Source organism: Equus caballus, chromosome 3 (genome assembly GCF_041296265.1).
Source record: "Equus caballus isolate H_3958 breed thoroughbred chromosome 3, TB-T2T, whole genome shotgun sequence".
Lineage (NCBI taxonomy): Eukaryota > Metazoa > Chordata > Mammalia > Perissodactyla > Equidae > Equus > Equus caballus.
In genome coordinates this window covers 61,253,751-61,272,943 of record NC_091686.1, presented here as the reverse complement: position 1 = coordinate 61,272,943, position 19,193 = coordinate 61,253,751, and the positions used below count along the sequence as shown (strand labels likewise).

At 40.2% G+C, this 19,193-nt stretch overlaps 1 protein-coding gene and 1 long non-coding RNA gene across 7 annotated transcripts in view; one reads left to right on the top strand and one right to left on the bottom strand.

Moving 5' to 3' along the window:
* LOC138923627 (uncharacterized) overlaps positions 1–12,305 on the top strand; it is a 30,107-nt gene extending 17,802 nt beyond the window's left edge. Inside the window, exons 3-9 of the long non-coding RNA XR_011437514.1 lie at positions 1,959–2,051; positions 3,480–3,641; positions 7,309–7,361; positions 8,811–8,872; positions 9,324–9,401; positions 9,507–9,571; positions 11,785–12,305. This is a non-coding gene — a long non-coding RNA (uncharacterized lncRNA). The remainder of the gene's footprint in view (positions 1–1,958; positions 2,052–3,479; positions 3,642–7,308; positions 7,362–8,810; positions 8,873–9,323; positions 9,402–9,506; positions 9,572–11,784) is intronic.
* Positions 1–19,193, bottom strand: part of RASGEF1B (RasGEF domain family member 1B) — a 701,629-nt gene that overhangs the window by 52,217 nt on the left and 630,219 nt on the right. The gene's annotated exons all lie outside the window — the stretch shown is intronic.

Genomic DNA, 19,193 nt, shown 5'->3' with positions numbered 1-19,193 from the left:
GTCTGTCTGTATGTGTCTACATATGTATGTTGTAGATGTGTAATATATATATATATTTTTTACCTCTGCATGGTATTGCCAAAATTAATTTGTAAAGAGCTCCATTCAATTGGCTTTAAAACAAACAAGCACTTATATAAATTAAGGATTGGGCATTCTAAGTTCTCAGAATATAACAGAAACTAACCCAAATGAATTTCATGTTCATGGGATCTGGGAAAATATTAGGTATTAAAGCTAGTTTAAGTTCATTGACTTAATTAAAACAGATATGTCTTTAGAGTTATCAAAATTGGATATCATGCAGATAAAAAATGTTTATTCTTTTAGGCTTTACTAGTCAAATTCATGCTATCTCTGTTGCAAAATTTGTCAGCAAAACAAAAATTTAGAATGACGGCTGATTTTGGCTAATGTCTCATGAAGTTTTTGTGGGTAATCTAAACATAATTGTAGAAGCAAATGATTTAGATAGATGTAAGTGAGATAATAGTTTACAGATAAAATTTTAGCATGTGTACTTAAAAATAGCTTCCAAAATCTTTTGGGTAACTTGAAACCTTAAGAGTTTTGCTAAGCTGAGTTAAAGGATGGGAATTCATTGCATGTCTAGATCATTTCCAAATAAAATCAAATACGGAAACATTAACTGCTAAATAAATCTCAGTTTATTTACTTTTATAAGATCTCTTATTACAGAGGAACTAAAGATATTTAGGTCTGTTGGTAAACATGTTTTATGCCATGCTGTAAAGCATGTTTCTAAAAATTATAAAAGATATTTATAAAATTTGCCAAGTCATAGAATGCTAATATAAAAGACAGACCACAATTGCTTACCTCTTACTTTTCACTAGAAATTAAGGCTTCTAAGGGTTAAGAATTCTAATTAATATATGTAATTAAAGCTACTATAAATAATTAGAGAAACAGCTCTGTATGCAAGGAAAGCAAGTTGTGTTTTTAGATTAGAAAAAGTGTGAGGTATGGGAATACATTTTGTTGAGGGAATTGAAAATGATTTTGTCCTAAAATAAAGCTGGAAACAAAGAAAATGAAGGACAAACTATGGACATCGAAGTTAAGGAGAGAGAGAAATAAAGAGAGAATCTTGTAGGGTCAAGTTGGCTAAAAATTGAATTAATTACAAGAGTTTTTAAGATTAAACTTTAATATCAATAGTATACTTATATAAAACAAAAACTTAATTTTCTTTCATCTGATGAAAGGACAATGTTTGCTTGGACTATTGGTCTGCTCTTAATAAGGTATTATGAAAAGTTTTGTTTACCTTTAGTCTTCCTAAAAAACAAAAATTCTGTGTTTAATCAAAATAATTTTCAGTGCTTTATCAGGTCCTTGGTTGATTTTGCTCACAACTATGTAGCCTTCTGTATTTGCCTTTGAAATCTTTATCATCACTTTGGTCAAATAGATAATTAAGCATTGTTTCATAGTGACCTACGATCCTATGTGACCAAGTGTCCAAATCTTTTGATATCTTTGACAAATTTCCCCAAATCAAATTTTAAGTGAAGTCCTTTTGACCTCAACCAACTTTGAAATTTTCCAGAGGACCCCTGGAACATTTAAAAGGATACTCCTTATAAAAAGGGAGATGTTTAACTAATTAAGAGTATTTGATATGTTAAATTATATGGGAAATATTGTCAAATAAGAAGTAATGCTAAACCTTATTAGATTTTTTGTGTGGATGTTAATATAAATGTTCTAGAAATAGTACAAAATTCCTAAAATCTGATATGTTCTGGTATAATGTCACCATTTGTAATTCCAGTTATTATCTTAATGTTGTGTGCCACAGAAATAACCAAATTTCCTTATTGCATTATAATTAACTCTTATCTGACCTTTAACCATGGGCATTTTAAGTCTTTGTCATCTACAGAGAGTTATTGTTTTACTCTGATGCTTTTGCAAATATGTTTCCTCTTCAGAGAGATTCATGGAATCTCATGGAAAGAACTCTGACGCCTTGTACTCCAGAATACAGGTTTCTGATAAACTTTCAGATCACACCATTGAACTAGGTAAGAATTTACAGAATTCTAATGGAGAAACTGATGGCTTACATAAAACTGCTAACAAAAGAGCAAGATCAACAAGAAACAATTACATGGGACTAAATAAACTAATGAAGATGATTATAATTTTTATGACTTCTGTTTGAAATGTTACTGGTTCTTTAATTTCTTGTTTTCCAGATATAAGGAAAAACTTTTCTCTTTAGCTAGGTATGACTTACAGCAACTTGGTAAATTATACGTTTGTAAGCAGAATTGAAATATTGATCTTATTTTCCCTACCTGACTTCTCTAGAATTCAGAAACCCCCAGTGAGGATTCCTGAATTTTCATGGCAATATAATTATTTGCATAAGTTCAATAAGAATCTGTTTTCCTTGTAACAGGACACAATTGGAAACACTGTTATATTACCAAGGCTTCAACTGGAATGCCATCCTTGAGAGAGACATACATAGACTCAGATATGATCAGACAGCTTTAAGCAACTAAGATTGACTTTATGGAATCAATAAAGCCCCTTGAAAAAAAAACCAGCCTGGTACCTTGCTTACAGAGCTCCCAGCAATCTTACTAGGTGAGAAAAGAAGGTCATTTCCTGGCAAGTACAGGAAACTCAAGATATTTGGGGGACCTTAAGAAGAGAGAAATTTGCCCAAATCTATAGCTATTGCAGGCAGAATCTGATGACAAGCCCTTAGCTTGGCTTTCCTGGCCTCGAGAGGTCTTTAAAAGTTCACTCGGAAGAATCCTTATGAAAAGTTCCAGCAAAGCAGATTAAAAGATCCTATATGATCAATCACTATTTTTGCTGCACTTATGTAAATAACTAAGCCAATTATAATGAGACTAGACTTATTTTGCAGACAAATTAGTCTTAATTTGGCTATCTTTGGTAAAAATGGGAGTAGTTTTAGAGAGAAAAATTATGTTTCAGTAATGTTTGTGGGTATTAGATTCTAGTGCCATTCTTTGCTTTGTAAGGTTTTATTTTCTGCCTGTAAACTGGACTGGATCCTGAATTTCTTTTAGCTACATATCTCCAGACTAACATTTCTAATTTTCTCCCATTCTTTTGACTTGGAATCATTGAGAATTAAAGCTGCCTTTCCCCCCGCAGCCCTGCAAACTGAATATGAACAACTTGATATAAACTTCAGAGAAACTGCCACAATAGCTCACGTTTAGACAGTTTGCTTCATGCCTGTTGCTGTGTGGGGCACTCAGAAAGTTTACCTGAACACCCAAGGACATCATCAGAGACCTTTCAGTCTGCAAAAAGATGGCTTGACCTTGAAATCTAGAAATCTTCTTGACTGGCTGCCTCTTGGGCTCAGAAACTGGTTTATAGTCTCCTCCAATCATTAACATTTGTTTTTCTTTTGCTTCTATAGGAATGCCTCTTACTAAATACCTGATTTCTCCACAATACAGGCCTAACTTTGGGAATTCAGCTGCATCACCACCTCCTGAAATGAGACACAACTGTTTAACTGAACTGACCTATTCTCAGGGCTGACTGACTATTTCAATGACATGGAGCAATCTATCACCTTAGCTTCTGGACTGTGAAACTTCTTGGGGGAAGTTTCAAAGGTAGGACTGTAGGGGAACATAATCTATCACCCCAAAATATGGCTTTTTGGCATAAAAATTATTTTACCTGGTTATTTTTAAGAAACAGCCAACATGGGAGAAGCTATGAAAACCAAGTAGAAGTTACCCTTGGCAAAAGACATTTATTTACATTTGTAAGGGAAATCTTGGTTTGTAAGGGTATATACTTTGCTTTACCACAAAGAGGGGGATGACTCCGTCTCTAGAAACTCTTATCAATAGAGAAGGCAATGACTGAAATTTGCATACCTCACCCTTGTTTCCTGAGCTTTTCCTGGTGACTGCCCATAACTGCACCCATCCCCAACATCTTCTTTTGTCTTTAGCTGAAGAAGGTATTTAAGGTGATGTCTTCAGCCATTTGGGTGAGTTACTCAGTTTTCCTGGGTCTCTCCCATGTAGGCAGGAGGTATACATGCCATTAAATTTCTGTTAGTTTTCCTCCTGTTAATCTGTCTCATGTCTATTTAACTCTTAGACCAGCCAGAAGAACTTAGAAGGATAGAGGATAAATTTTTCCTCCCCAACAGAGTCTTTAAATGAAAACATCCAGAGATATGTTATTTCTCTGGACTAAGTAAGTTCCTGAATAATGATAATATCTAATACATATACAGAACTTTCTAAGTACCATGTACTGATCTGAGAGGTTACACATTCATTTAATCCCTGTAACTGTACAAAGTGAGGTCTATTATTATCTCCATTTTGCAAATGAGGAGATTGAGGCACAGGTTAAGTAACTTGTCCAAAATCAAACAGCTAAAGAATGGTGGAGCTGGGGTTCAAACCCAGGCAGTTCAGCTACCACTACTCAATGTTGCCTATGACATAACACTTCACATGTTCTATCACCTAGGACTTCATTTAGAAAGCGATCTTACTGCCTCGACTAAACTCTCAAATTTTGGAGTTGGATAGATAAGGACTTATTTATTCATTAAGTCAGTCATTCCAATAGTCATCCATTTAATATGTATTATAATCCTACTCTGTATCAAGCTCAGTAATAGCAAAAATAGACATCGTTTCTGCTACCCTAGAACTCAGTCTAGTAGGGAGAAATACTTATATCAAATAATTACACAAATGTAAAATTACAAACTCTCATAAGAAGTATGAAGGAAAGGTACAAGATGTTATAAGAACATTTAAAGAGGGGTATGTGTCCTAGCTGAGGGCAGTCCCTGGGGAAGTGACCTTTAACCTGAGATTACAAAACAAGAGACCTTGAGTTGTTTAACATTTCTAAACTTCAGTCCTCACCTGTAAAGTAGGGGTATTGGATTGTCCTAAAGTCTTAGTGAGATAATACAAAGAGCTTATCCCAGCGCTTAGTAAGTACTTAATTAATGGTAGTTACTGGCCTTGATATTTTTATTTTTCTCATTATGCCTTGACCAGTAACCAATTAGAGAACAGGATAAAAGAAACAAAGATTTAGAATAATAGCAATCATAAAAGTAGAAAGGACAAGGGAGAAAAAGAAAATATTTTGAAAATGCTATGGATTTTAATTTTCGAAAAGTAGAGTGCTTCAGTAAAATAAGCAGTATATTGTAAGTAAGCAAATGAGAAAATACGTGCATACAGAAAACCTAATGTTTTGTTAATGTTCTTCTGACACCCCCAGGATTTTGTCATGATACTGCTTATGACTGCTGATAGCATGCTTTTCTGTGTTTTTAAGTATTTCTTTCAGCATTAGTCCTGGATCAATAGACTGATTGATTGACATGTTCCTTTACCCAGAGCTTAACATTGCAGCATATAGAAGAAAGTGCTAGACTGACTTTACTTGGGTGTGTAAGGCTTAGGGGTGAGCATAGAGAACCCGTAGCGCTAAGGAGGAAAGATGTTTCAGAGCTAATACATGGATCGCAGAGAGCTTCCAGCCTGATTGCTCTCTGCCTCAGCTTAGCAAGGAAAATAGGGAAAGCTGTCGGTTAAAGTGATAGAAACATTATTTACTCTTTCCTGAAACATGAGGTGTCCCTGGAAGCATCCCTTTGGGGATGGGTTAAGTAATACCACATTTTTCGGAGAAAGGTTTGCTTATGCCCCCTTGGGGAGAGCACTTGAAAGGTTCAGAGGGCACTTCAAAGGGCCAGGAGCCTCGTCCATGGTGAGTTTCCAACTCCCTGGACGTCCACATCCTGGAAATCCGTGAGTGCACAGCCAGGTCAGCAGGGAGGCGGGGTGCTCGTGGGAGCTGAGCTGATGTGGACACGAGCACATTCTTATCCAGAATCCAAACTCCACACCTTCATCTGGGGGTGGGGAGAGGGTCTGGGTAGCACAGGAAGGGCAGTGGGGAGCAGGGCCCACGGGCATCACCAGGGCCATCTCTGTCCAGGCTGAGTCTGGACTTGAGCTTTCACCCCCCATCACCACCCAGCTGATTTGGTCCCCACAGGGTCCAGTCCTTGCAGCAGCATCTTTCAGGAGTTTAGTTGACTCAGGTACTCTGGGAAGATTTCCCTGCCCTTGATTCCTGGACCCCCGGGCACCTCTAGCCCTGCAGTTTCCATCAGTAAAGTATTTACTTTTCCTCAAGTAGTCTAAAAGCAACTCACAAATGTGCCTAACTTCCTCTCTTCTATTCCTTCTGGGAGAAATTCTAAAATATTAAAGAGAGCTAGGTTACAATAGCAGATATGAGACATTAAGTATAGACAGCCTTAAAAAGTCACCATTAACTATGAATGGAAATGCCACGTTCCCTTTAAATGCAATGGTGCTTTTCTCATCACCGGGGATAAACACTGAAGGTGTCTCATGTTTCCAGGGTGATTCTGAGTGGCCCAGCCTTTCATTTAAAACGTAAGTTTTGTAACTATGTGCGCATTTTTCACTTGTAATTAGACCACTGTATCTGAGTGTTGACCAATGACAACAGTATTTGTGCCCCCTCGTCTTCCAAGCACACACACATTCACACACTGGAGGGATGGGGCCTCGGGTATAGAGACTAGTAAAGAAACGAGACAGGAATACAGCTTTATGGGCATAAAGAGGCAATAAATAGAATTGCCATGGCAAATCCGGAACTGAGAGAAGCTTGTAAAGGCCAGATTGCCTCCGAGCCTCTTTCTCCAGAAGCTCTGTCACCAAGTCTCCTCACTACACAGGCAAAGGAGACAGGCAGGTGCTGTTAGTTCCACGGGGGGATTCTACTGAGTTCAGATTCTTAATCTTAAAACCACGCAGCAAAGAGGATGCCTTTTCCTCTCCAGAATTTAAAGAGTGTGTTTTAAAATATATTTCTTGTGTACATTTAGTCATTGGGTTATTTACCACGCCTGGCACCTAGTAGGTAGTAAGTAGATTTTGAGTGAAATATATAACGTATAGAAAACCGTGTGTGTTCCCCGACGACCAGGGAACTGGCTCCTGCTGCCTAGAACTTGAATTGTCGTGTGTCGAAAACAAAAGGCTCCAGTCACACAGCTCTTATAGTTAAGGCTCCAGAAATAGGAAACAACTTCTTGTTTATTTCTTGACCTAGGACTGCTGTGTCTGGAGTTTAGCTCTAGAAATCAAAGGCAAATAAAATATCTCTAGACAATTTATTAAAAAAAAAAAGGACCCTCCCCCAATGTTGTTTCCTGCCACCTTCTTTTTTTCTCTGCTTCCTTCTTTTCAGCTTGACATCCTCTCAAACGCTACCTGACAGACTGCCACGATCACCCCGTGAATGTAAGTAATTTCCTTATTGACAGCCTCCCATTCTCTCTGACATCTGCCAGCACTCCCTGACACTTGAATAAGCATTAAGACATTAACAGTCTGGCACAGGTTTAAGGCTGGAATAGTAATGCTTGGCAGGCCTGCCGCACAAAGCCACACGCAAAGAGACCCCCACTCATTCAACTCCACCGTCCTTCTGGTTAGGAAATGTGGCCGAGCCCAGAGTAAATGCCGATTATTTGCTCCACTGCTCTGGCATTTGGGTGTCTCCTTAGGCAGGCCAGATCGTACTTTGGAGGAGAAGAAAAGAAAAACAAGAAAATGCCTGCTTGTGAGACAGTGTAAGTCAGAAGTGAATGTTCATAAAAAGGCAGGTCTTTGCTCCCTGGGATGAGTTAATATTTTAAAAGGATCGACTTAGAATAAGAGGCAAAGTCGAGCCCCCTGTTTCACAGGTAGAACAATGGGCACCATGCTTTCTTGTGATAATAGCCAATTCTTCCCAAATAGTAGCTGGCAAATGCCGTCTTTATACCTTGGATTTTTGAAAGCCAATTGGTAGGATCCTCATACAGAAAATTATTAGGAAAGAACACTACAGTAGGCTTTGTTGCCAGAATCTGTTCACTGAGAAATGGCAAAGCTATCAGCACGCTCGATATTAAACTGTTAGGTAAGTCAGAGAGCTGCCTCCATTCTATTCTAAGCAGAGCTTGTTTTGGATCAGAAACCTGTAATCGGCACAGGTAATGCTAAAATTAACATCAAAATAGAAGAGGCAGAACTGTGACTATGACACTTTTTCTTGAGTGAAAAATGACTCAATATAGCTACACTTGGGAAACAAAAGAAGAGTTAAAATAGATTTTACATAAGTTCAAGGTAGTCTAAGAAAAAGGTCGGGCAAGATGTTTCCCTTGGGAGCATTCTGTGGCTCAAGACTTTGACATCTGGGCACTCAGATCTCAGATTTTTCCCACTCCTCCAGTTGGCCACCGTTAGGACAGAGAGGTCACAGAGAGCAGCCGCTATTTACACAGTCATTCCTTCTGCAGACCACCTTCTTTGCCCTGTAGTTTGAGCTGAGCCTGGGGTCATTATCTCTCATTCGCAAATGAGGAAGAGAGACAGGCTCAAAAAGGATGAGGTACTTTCGCAAAATCACACAAGTAGTAAATGGTGGAGGCCCAGCTTGAACCTGGGCCTTGACTTCTTGGGTTGGTGTATTTCCATCACATTAGCTCCCAGCCCCAGGGAGCTTGGTCAAATTACCAGAGAAAGGGATAGTAAGACTGGAAGGACAGTACCTCTCCAGACCAAAGGAGCTGTATGTGCTGGTGATTAGGCTGACTGACAGGTATCTGAGTGGAAACACAAAATCTACTCCAATCCACAAGGTACTGTTCAGATGGACAGGGAGGTCCCCTTGAGATTGATCTCATTCCTTCATCTGCACAGCAGGAGAATCAGGCGGCCACATGGGGATGTGAGAGGTGTCTGCGGACAGAGGGGCAGGGGAGGTAAGTGTTCTTAAACAAGCGCAACCTCTGAGTTTGCCCCCCAAAAGGTGAATGTTGGGCTTTCAAGTCAAGGGGACCTGAATTCAAATCCTGCCTCTTATTAGCTGTGTAGGCTAGGCTAAGCTGAGTTAACTAGATCTCACTTTCCTCATTTATCAAATCCTGATGACTGCCCTAGCTTCCTCATAGGCTTCCCAGGAGTACTAATTGAGCTAAAGCTTGTCATGTTTAGCACAGTAGATGCTCAAAAAATAAACGTTAATACATTGTGATTACACCTCTCTTTGGATGTCCTGCAGTTCCTGCAATTGCATGCCCCAAGCCTGTTCATCTTCCATGTAACCATGATAATCACAACAAAAAGCTACTGAGAACTTAGTCTGTGTTGCTAAAGTTATTTTTATTGTCTCATTTAATCCTGCAAATTAGGGATTCTACTTCACTTTTACAGATGGGGCAATTGAAGCTCAGAGGTTAAGCAATCAACCCAAAGCTTGACAGCTGTTAAATGTTGGGCCAGACTTTGAAGGTAGGGCCACCTGGTGCCGAGGCCCTCTCTCTATACTTCTGGGCTAAACCACCTTGCTCCTACCAGAGACTAGGCTGCAAACCTCGCATTATGTCTTCCCTGCAGGAGACCTTCAATGACGCCCCACAGTCTGCAGAAGAAAAATGATACTAGTCAGCCTGACAGTCGAGGTTTGCTTCTCCCATAAATGTGCAATTCAGCTCTTTGGTTCTTAATACTTCTCTTCGCTTACTCATCAGAATGCAGAATCCACGGGGGCAGAAATTTGTGCCTCTCATTCACTGCTGCATCCCCAAAACCTAGAATAATGGCTTGTTTATGTTAAGGGCTCATTAAATATTTGCTGGTTGAATGAATGAATGAATGAAAACAATTTTCCCAGCCCAAATTATTATACTTTCTTTCCCCTGTGTTTTACTGTAGAGCCTGTTGGACATTGAAAGGCATGAAATCTGCCTTCATTTTCTGAAGCTGCTGGTATACTGTTCAAAAATGAAGAAAAGCCGAAACAGGACTTTGAAATATTTGATGTATTTTAAAAGATAGCGTTTATCAAATTAATGCTTTTAATGTTTAGTAAACACAATGTAATATAATTGTGCTATTCAAAGATAATTACAGGAGTTATAAAAGCATTCACTGCTAGTCACTAGGAATGTGTGACCCAGTATTGGAACACCAGTTTCAAATAGGGTGACAAAGGTCTTTACTCTTGCCAGTATACGTTGCTGAGACAGGGCATAAACTCTTCTGAGGCCCCTGTTGGACGTGTGCCTTGAACTAATGGCTCTCCTGCCCCACCTCATTTCCTCAGGCTCTGTCTTCATATATTCCATTCCTTCCCCTCCATCTGTACATCTTTGGGCCCAACCTCTCCTTCAAAGGCTAAATTAAAATATCCCTCTTCCATTCTTTCCTGGGCCTCCCTCCTCTAAAGAAATCTCTTATTACGTCCCCATAGCAATTTAACGGTAGGTTCCTGTGTGTTTATGATTTATCATTTTATTCCATGCATTTTATTTTATATTTATCCTGACTAGGTTTCTGAGAGCAGGGCCCATCAGCTGTTTCTGATTTATCTTTGAACCACTCTCCGCCTACTGCTTTGTATCATGTCATGCTCACAGATGCTCAATATATATTTTTTGAATAAATAAATGAATGTGGCAATGCAGGTAAAAATAACAGATGGCTGAAGTCTGGGCATTAGGCATTAGGCAGACTTTGCTAGTTGGTAGAGGGAGGGGGAGAGGGGAACTGTGTCAGGGTTATCAGATTAAAGGCGGCATATTATGAAAAGCCAGTTGATTACGCGTCGGTTCTTGAGCCAGACAGCTTGGGTTCAAATATCAGCTCTGTCTCTTCACTGTTGTATAAACTTTGGACATCACATGATATTTTTACCTACTTCTTTGGGTTTTTTTGCAAGGAAAGGTTTGCCTCAGCTAACATCTGTTACCAATCTTCCTCTTTTTTTTTTTTTTCTCGCCCAAAGCCCCCAGTGCATGGTTGTACATCCTAGTTGTAAGTCCTTCTAGTTCTTCTATGTGAGCCACCACCACAGCACAGCAACTGACAGACGAGTGGTGTGGTTCCAAGACAGGGAAGCAAATCCCGGACACCAAAGTGGTGAGAGCACCAAAGTTTAACCACTAAGCCATCAGTACTGGCTCATAGGTTTTTTGGTAAAGATTAAAGGAGGTAATAAATGTGAGGCAGTGATTCCCACTGTGGTAGATTGCAATATTGTTTCAAATATATTGCTGCCTTTCATGTTTAATATATGTATTCCTCTGCCCATTGTCACATGATTTGCCATGTTCCTTGCATTGGCATTGGGCTTGGCCATATGACTTGCTCTGACCAGTGGAATGTGAGTGGATGTGACATATGCCATGACTGATCAGAAGCTTTCAGGGCATTGCATCCTTTTCCTTCTGCCACAAGACTGATATCTCAGTAGGGTCAGCTCATTCATTCTGGATCCTGCACTGAAGAAGCCGTGTGGAGGAGAGCCTCAGCCATCACAATCAAAATATAGCACACAAGAAATAAGACTTTGTTGTAAGCCACTGAGATTTGGGGGTTGTTGTTGGGACATCACCTGGTGCAGGTGTCTCCCAGTCCAGTGAAAGAAGTACTCCGTCCATGTGGAGCACTGAGAACAGAGCCTGGAACATAAGTAGCTCACAATAGTGGTTATCATTGCCAATGTGCTCTGACTTTTGACACAACTTCCTAATTTGCCCTTGCTTATCTTAAGTTAAAAGTCTCATCTTTGGACTCCTCAAAGTATTTTGTTGTAGACAATCATCTGGCTAAGAGTCAGAAGGTGTGGATTCCAGTCCTAACTTGCTTTTTCTGGGGCTCTGTTTCCTCATAGATAATTTTCAAGATTCCTTCCAGCTCAACGACGTTTCAGCATCTACAGACAAGCAGCTGCCAGAATCTTAAACATCAGGAAACAAGTGTTGGCTCTACCAGTTACAAAGCTGGGTGACTTGGGGACCTTCTTTTCCACACACAGAGTTTGTATTAGGCTTTTGCCATTGTCAGTTTTCAAGGCTCCTGCAGCACAGCACTGATCTTTTGTTCTGTTTTTGTTTTTTTCTAACAATAAGTAAGGTCACAAAACTCTTAGCCAGAGAAAAAAATGATTTCCTAGTAAAGGGGTGATGAAAAATCTTTGGCTAACCAAATATGTGTTTAAAGGGCTTGAAATAAAAAGCAGTACAATCAGAGAAGAAAGCTAGGCTGCCGTGGTGGGTGGAGCTCTGGCCTAAAACCCAAAGCTTTGGGTTCCAGCCTTCTTTCTGTCATTAGCCAGCCAGGGCAACCACTCATTTCTCTGGGTTTCAATTTCCCTAAATGTAACAATAAAGGATCTCCAAACTCCTGTCTAGCACTAATGTTTTATCACTGTGATTCCATCAAAATTAATTGACAGGGTTGTTTTTTACAAGCTTTAAGTGGCAGTTCTCTTAATTTGTAGAGATGGGGAAATACATTAAAGAAGGGAAGTGTTTACAGGGGAAGCCCAGCCCACACAAATCGTCTGAATTGCTAATAAATTTTGATCCTAAAGGAGAAATAAAAGAAAGAACTTGAATTATAATCGTTTAACAAAACAAGAACTATTTGGTTTGCCAGAAGAACAGGTGGCCCACTATCTTTTCCTGCCCACTCAAAGGAGATTTTCTGCTCCAACTAAGGAGAGGTGATGTCTGCCATATTCCTCCCAGTTCTATTGAAATGTATCCAGATCCTCAGAGTCCCGGCCAGAGGTCTGTCAAGTAGAGTGTGGGTACCAAAACTGGTCCATGGATTGATGTATTATTGGTTTCAAAAACCAGGTTTTCCTCTCATCACTTGGGAGGACAGGAGCCTGCTGTTCCCATACCACTGGCCTCGGAAGAGTTCTCAGATAGCTCAGCTTCTATGGTCCCCTTTCCCTAGATTCCCGCCATCATCCTTCCTCGGCCTAACCCACTCTTGCTCGTGGGCAAAGATAGCTCTAAGATTGGCTTTGATAAATAAACAATCTAAGTAAGACCATGTGCTCCAAGATAACTCCCTAGGATTCCCCCCTGAAAACACATTGTCCCTCCCTCAAACAGATTCTAGACTACCAAAATGGGCAAAAGCCCACCCCCAGACTCAGAAGGGCATGCGGGGAGAACAGATCATGAAGGTGCCCTGCTCAGATCTCCCTTTGAGAGAAGCTATTCTGGCGCTTAGCTTATTGACAGCCTCTGGCTGCCTTATTTGGATCTACGGCAGCGTTCACTCTGAGGTCACACTTCCCCAGGGCTGCTCCCAGCACAGCGGGGGGGGGGGGGGGGGGGGGTAGAGCTGGGCCATTCCTGGCTCGAGGGGAATTCCTGGTTTGGGCACTTTTGGCTTGGGGACTCTCCATCAGGATGGCAAAAACTTTCTCAGAACTGTGCTGTGGTCTGAAACTCTTCCTACTCAATCCTTCCTTCCCTTTTTCCTTTCATGGGTCTCAGACCTACATTGTGGGCTGAAGGCTCTCCCTGTCTACTCCTGCTCCTTCCCACCTTATCCCTCATCCTTCACAGGTAATTCCCTCCATAAACCTCTTGCGCATTTTACTCCATTTGGCATCTGCTTCTAAGAGAAGCAGGGCATGACACTTCTGAAAGTGTGCATGCCGGGCCCACAGTATTAGTCAGGATTCTCCAGAGAAACAGAACCAATAGATTATATATTCTATACATAAAGAGATTTATTATAAAGAATGGACTGATGTGATTAAAGGGTCTGAGAAGTCCCAAGATCTACAGTTGACAAGCTGGAGACTCAGGAGAGCCAATGTGTAGGATGAATAATTGCGAAGTCCTGAGAGTCAGCAGTGTAAATTCTAATCTGAAAGTCAGTAGGCTTGAGATCTAAGAAGAACTGACGTTTTAGTCTGAGTCTGAAGAACAGAAAAGACCAGTGTCAAAGCAGTCAGGCAGGAGGAGTTCCCTCTTACACCCTGGGGTGGGGGTGTGAGAAGGGGTAGGGGTGGTGGTGGTGGGGATGTGGTGTCAGCCTTTTTGTTCTATTCATGCCTTCAACTGATTGCATGAGGCCCACCCACATTAGGGAGGACAATCTGCTTAGTCTACTGATTCAAATGTTAATTTCATCCAGGAACACCCTCATAGACACACCCAGAATAATTTTTGACCAAATATCTGTGGACTCCATGGCCCAGTCAAGTTGATACATAAAATTAACCATCACACCCATGGAGTCTAATAGCTAGTCAGTTAAATCACTTTTGCTAAAGTCATGAACACAAGCCAAGTTCTCATAGTATGAGTTGCATTTATATTAATATTTCTCTCTCCAAAAAGTTTATGAATGCCTTGAAGGTAGGAACCAATTCTTACTCATTTTTAGATCCTAAGTACATAGTGGGAATTCCATAACTTATATTTATTGGGTTCCTACTACACGCCACACACAAGGTGCTAGGGGTATAGTGGTGAACAAAACAGACCAGGTCTTTGTGCGCAGGGAGCTTACATTTAGGTGAGAGAGACAAACAACATCTAAAACAGTTGAATATATAATAGAATGTGGCAGTGATGCATGTGAAAAAGAAAGAGGAAAGCACAACAAGGGGATAGAGAGGGCTAGAGAGGTGCCATTTTATAGAGGTGCTCAGAGATGGCTCGAATGGATGAAAGAATCTACAAATGAAGGGATGTGGAGAATTGCATAAGTGTGTTGGGACAAGGAGGAACTTGGAGGCACACAGAGCAGAAGGAAGGCCCCCTCCTGCCCCCAAGGATCAGCTCAATGAAGTTGTTATTTCCTTAGCTCTGGCTTGTACAGTTTTCTTCTCTGCCTCCCTCACTCCCATTTCTACAACTTTTTCCTACAGAATGGACACAGCGTGTCTTTTCTGAAGGGCCTTCCTCACTGGAGTAAGTTTTTAAGTCAACTTATCATTTACGTTGACCTTCCTGACATGAGCGCTTGAGGCCAGTTTCCACTTCTGAAGAAATTCTTCTAAAAGTGGTGCTCTGGAGACACTTCAGCAAATGAAGATAGACTTGGCAAAGAAATTCCAAGCCTACAGGCAGATAATTAAGAGAGATTTTCAAAGCCTAGGGGGAAATCAAAGACCATTATGTATGTACGGTTTGCACTAAACCACTTTTATTACAATTGGAGCTCCTTACAGCTGTGCAGAATTGAGGGGTGAGAATACACAGCCAATGAAGAAATAAAAGCCATGTGGATGCCAACCTTCCAGCAGCCTACAGGAGCCACACATAAGTTAAGTTTTACAGCTTGTCCTGAGGAATTAGGAAAACCAAAATAGGTAATTTTATTGCAGTTCTAAGAAAGAAATGATGACATAGCAATTGCGAAAAAAACTTAAAAATTCTCTTTCCTCTTCCACCTTTCTGAGTCAATTCCTTACACTCAACAAGGATGTGGAAAGAGGAATGAGATTTTGTATGGAGTCATCTGAAGTCTTTGAGAGGTTTAGTGGAGGAGTCTGAGCTTTGGAACTAGGCAGGCCTAGAAATGCAGTTTAGTTCGCCGGTTAAGAGCTGTGTGATCTTAGGCATGTTACGCAGTCTCTCTGAGTTCCACTTTCCTTGTCTGTAAAACACCTACTTGGAGTTGTGATGATCACATGAGATAGGGTAAGAACAGTGCCTGGCACATGAGAAGTGCTTAAGGAATGACGGGTCATCTTCTTGTAAAGGAAGTTACTTAAGGATCTCAAAAAAGCATTAATTATAGGTTTTTTTCTCATTATTGCTAATAATGATTATGATATCAAAAATTTCTGTGTCAAGAGCAGGGATCACAAAAGCAAATGTCTTCGGTAAACTCACAGTAGGATCTGATTTTGTGATTTGTGGAGGAAAACTGTGGCAAATGAGAGGGGCCATGCCGACCTAAGGAGGTGACAGGAGGGCTCATGTCCCACCTGAAGGGGGCAACTAAAGGATTCAAGTCTGATATAAGGGGTCCACCTCCACCCAGGGCCTGAGCCCCATCTAAAGAGAGTGAGTAGTTGCTGCTTAGTTCCTACCTAGGGGTAGTGCAGACCCCGAATTGACAGATTTTTTGTTTTAATCCCGAAATCCATATTTCTATGTGAAATTTCCAGTTCACAAAAAGGGCTCATAATTCAATTAATAAAACACACATAGATGACAAAAAGCATGTCTACAGGGTGGATGGGGCCTTTGGGCCACCAGTTTGTAACTTCTGGAAGAGGAACATTCCTTATTGCTTTCTCACTCCTTGTATCGTGAAATATTTTAGTTTTGCCACAACTAGAAGGACCCACAACTAAAAATATACAACTATGTACTGGGGGGATTTGGGGAGAAAAAGCAGGAAAAAAGAAAAGAAGATTGGCAACAGTTGACAGCTCAGGTGCCAATCTTTGAAAAAAATATATATTTTAGTTTTAAAATGATTCTTCAACTAATTCCACACAGAGCAAAGAATCCAATGTACAAATAAATCTCTTCCTGCATATTTCTATATCTAGGGCATCAAGGGCCAAAAATAACCTAAAAAAACCTCTGAAGGATTTTGTTGTTATTTCTTCCTCAGGATTTAGCTGATTGCCGGTGGGCAGACACTTCAGCGTCCGCGCACAGGTAAAGACAAGTTGATCCCGGCTGCTAAGCTATTTTCTAGATATGTGCTTATAAAATGTGATGTTCACCCACACTTTCCGTGGTACCACAGAGGGGTTAAAGCAGTAATGAATAGCCCACAAGATTATTGCCTTCAGATCTGGAAAGAGGGCAGAGAGAGCTTAGAAGAAATTAGTTTGTGTTTTCTAAAGAATCTTTCTGTTGGCTCTAGATGAGCTTCACAATAACAAAAGAATGCTCCAGAGAACTGCTGACTGGAAATTATCAGTGGCTGAAAAGTATTAAGCCACCAGTGTTTTAATTAACTCGTTCCACTCCATTTCTGAGCTTACAGCAGAGGAAGAAAAAGAATCGTATTTCAATATCAAGTCACAGTAAATGTTAAGCTCCATTTTTGATTGACAGCCTCCTACACACTCACACGTCCTAAAACTAGCAACTGTAAATTTAGAACATTTGTAAACCCAAGGGGTTTCTAGAATATATGACAGTCCAGATATCTGTGTATCACTTATCCACAGAAACCATCTCCTGTGGGGGAAGTGTACTGTGACCTCCATTAGGATAGGTAACAGGCACATTAGGATGGAATTACCTCAGAATATGACTGTGGTGACAGGAAGAGAGGAACCTTGGACCAGAAGAGCTCTGGGGCATCTTTGAGGAACATGCTCATTTCCCATAACAACAGATACGTACAGGAATTTGTTCAGAATTGGCTGGGGGGAACTGAATTCTCGATACTTCTTCCCAAGGTATCTTTGTGTTCTGCAAACATATCGTCACCAATTTGCTCAATCTATAACTCTCCAAATAGTATTGGGCAAGTATTGGATGTGAGGTCCAACTGATTCCCTTTGTAAACTGGCAACCTTAGTGGCACGCAATGCAACAAGTTAATTTCATATTCTTCTCCTTATTTTCAATGTTTCCAATTGAACTGGAAATGAATTCCACAAAGAGAATGGGGCCTGAATATGTTCATGTTCCTATCCATTCCAGGCAGTATAGGGTTTCTTTCTTTCTTGAAATATGACATCAGGAAACAGCAACAAGGATCTACAGAAAGGATCAAAAAAATTATTCTACCAAAATGATGTTATAGGGATCTGCTATAAAAAATTAAAGGATTCTGTCTTATTACTGGGAAAAGTCATATTTTTGAAGTTACAAAATTTAGAAACCAAGACACAAATAAGAAAAGGATATTTTTGGTAAAGTATATTGAGATCTTTGACAGGCGTGCGCTAAAATAAAATAGCACTATTGTAAAGTAGCATAGCAAATAAAATTCCCATTTGCAAAACTAATCTTCAGTTACTTCTCTTGTTCCCCACATTCTTTTTTCTCATGACTCCCTATCTCTAATGAAAATATTCTGCCTTAGAAATCTACTCATTTGAATATTCAATATTCAATATTTTTGTAGTTCAATCTTTTAATTACAAGATTGAATATATCTTAGTTTGAGAAAGTCTTTTTGGAAAAAATGAGTCAAATTCAAGCAAGTGTAAACTGATCTTTTTGCAACCACGTCCCCTAGGATTATGATGTTCCCAAGATATTTCATAATTTCAATTGGGTCAACGCTGCAGTTGACTTGAATGGCAGAACTCCAAGGGAAGTTGCTGTGCTGGGTTTGGCACTTAATGATGCTAGAGCTGTACTTTCCCTTGAGAGAGCACCTCATTATGGAAATGGAATCCCCAGAGTGGGATTTAAGGGGATGGTCAAAACAGCACTTTGCAACGTCACCAAAGCTCTGACTGGTCAGTTGGGTAGAAGACAGGACACAGACTCTCATTGGGATGGCGGTAACATTTCAATGCAGACTATTGCATTCTGCTCAAATTCCTGCTGTCATTTCTATTAAAATCAATGGTCTTTCTTACCGATTCCCTCAAATGCGTAGTGTTGCTATGACCTGCCAAGAATGTATTAGGTTTCCTTAATAAAGACAGATACATCACAGCAGTGGGTTAAGAGACACAGCCAACAGTTGATTCTTGCTTCATTAAGCCAAACCAAATAATTCTCATTTAAATGAAAAAACCCATCCTAGTCCCCAGTAAATATTTGGTATCAGAGCAGCAATGAAAGCTCACGCTATGTAACCCTTACTTCTCTTTGGGGGCTCCTAGGATATCTCCACTAGTACTCCATTGAGAATGGTAAGCATTCAAAACAGAATGATACTTGTCCAAATAAATGAGCAAAATAAGCTTTGTGAAATCTCTTCCTAAAGTTTGTGGGTTTTTTAAAGTGTGTGTTCCCTGTCTTGTTCAATCGTGAAAATGTTGGAATCCTCCATGGGCCCCTCTGCCATTGGTATGAATTGGAAAATCCTACTGAATAATCTCTGCAAATCATCCCGTGGAAAGTGCCTGGGCTTTTCAGGCTAAGTGCACATCATACATATAAATCATTCTGTCTTTGGGGTTGATTAGAAAAGGGCAGGTATTTTGCAGTCTTGGCAATGTGTGTATGCCTGTGGCAACTGATTAGCTATTTCAAATTAGTAGCTTAAAATTAAAACAAGCCCGGGGTTAGAATAAAGGGAAATGGTTTTTCTATGTAAAGAAAGCTTCAGCCTACTCAAAAAACCCCCATCCTCCCCCTCATCCTTTCCCTTCCTCTTATTATCCCG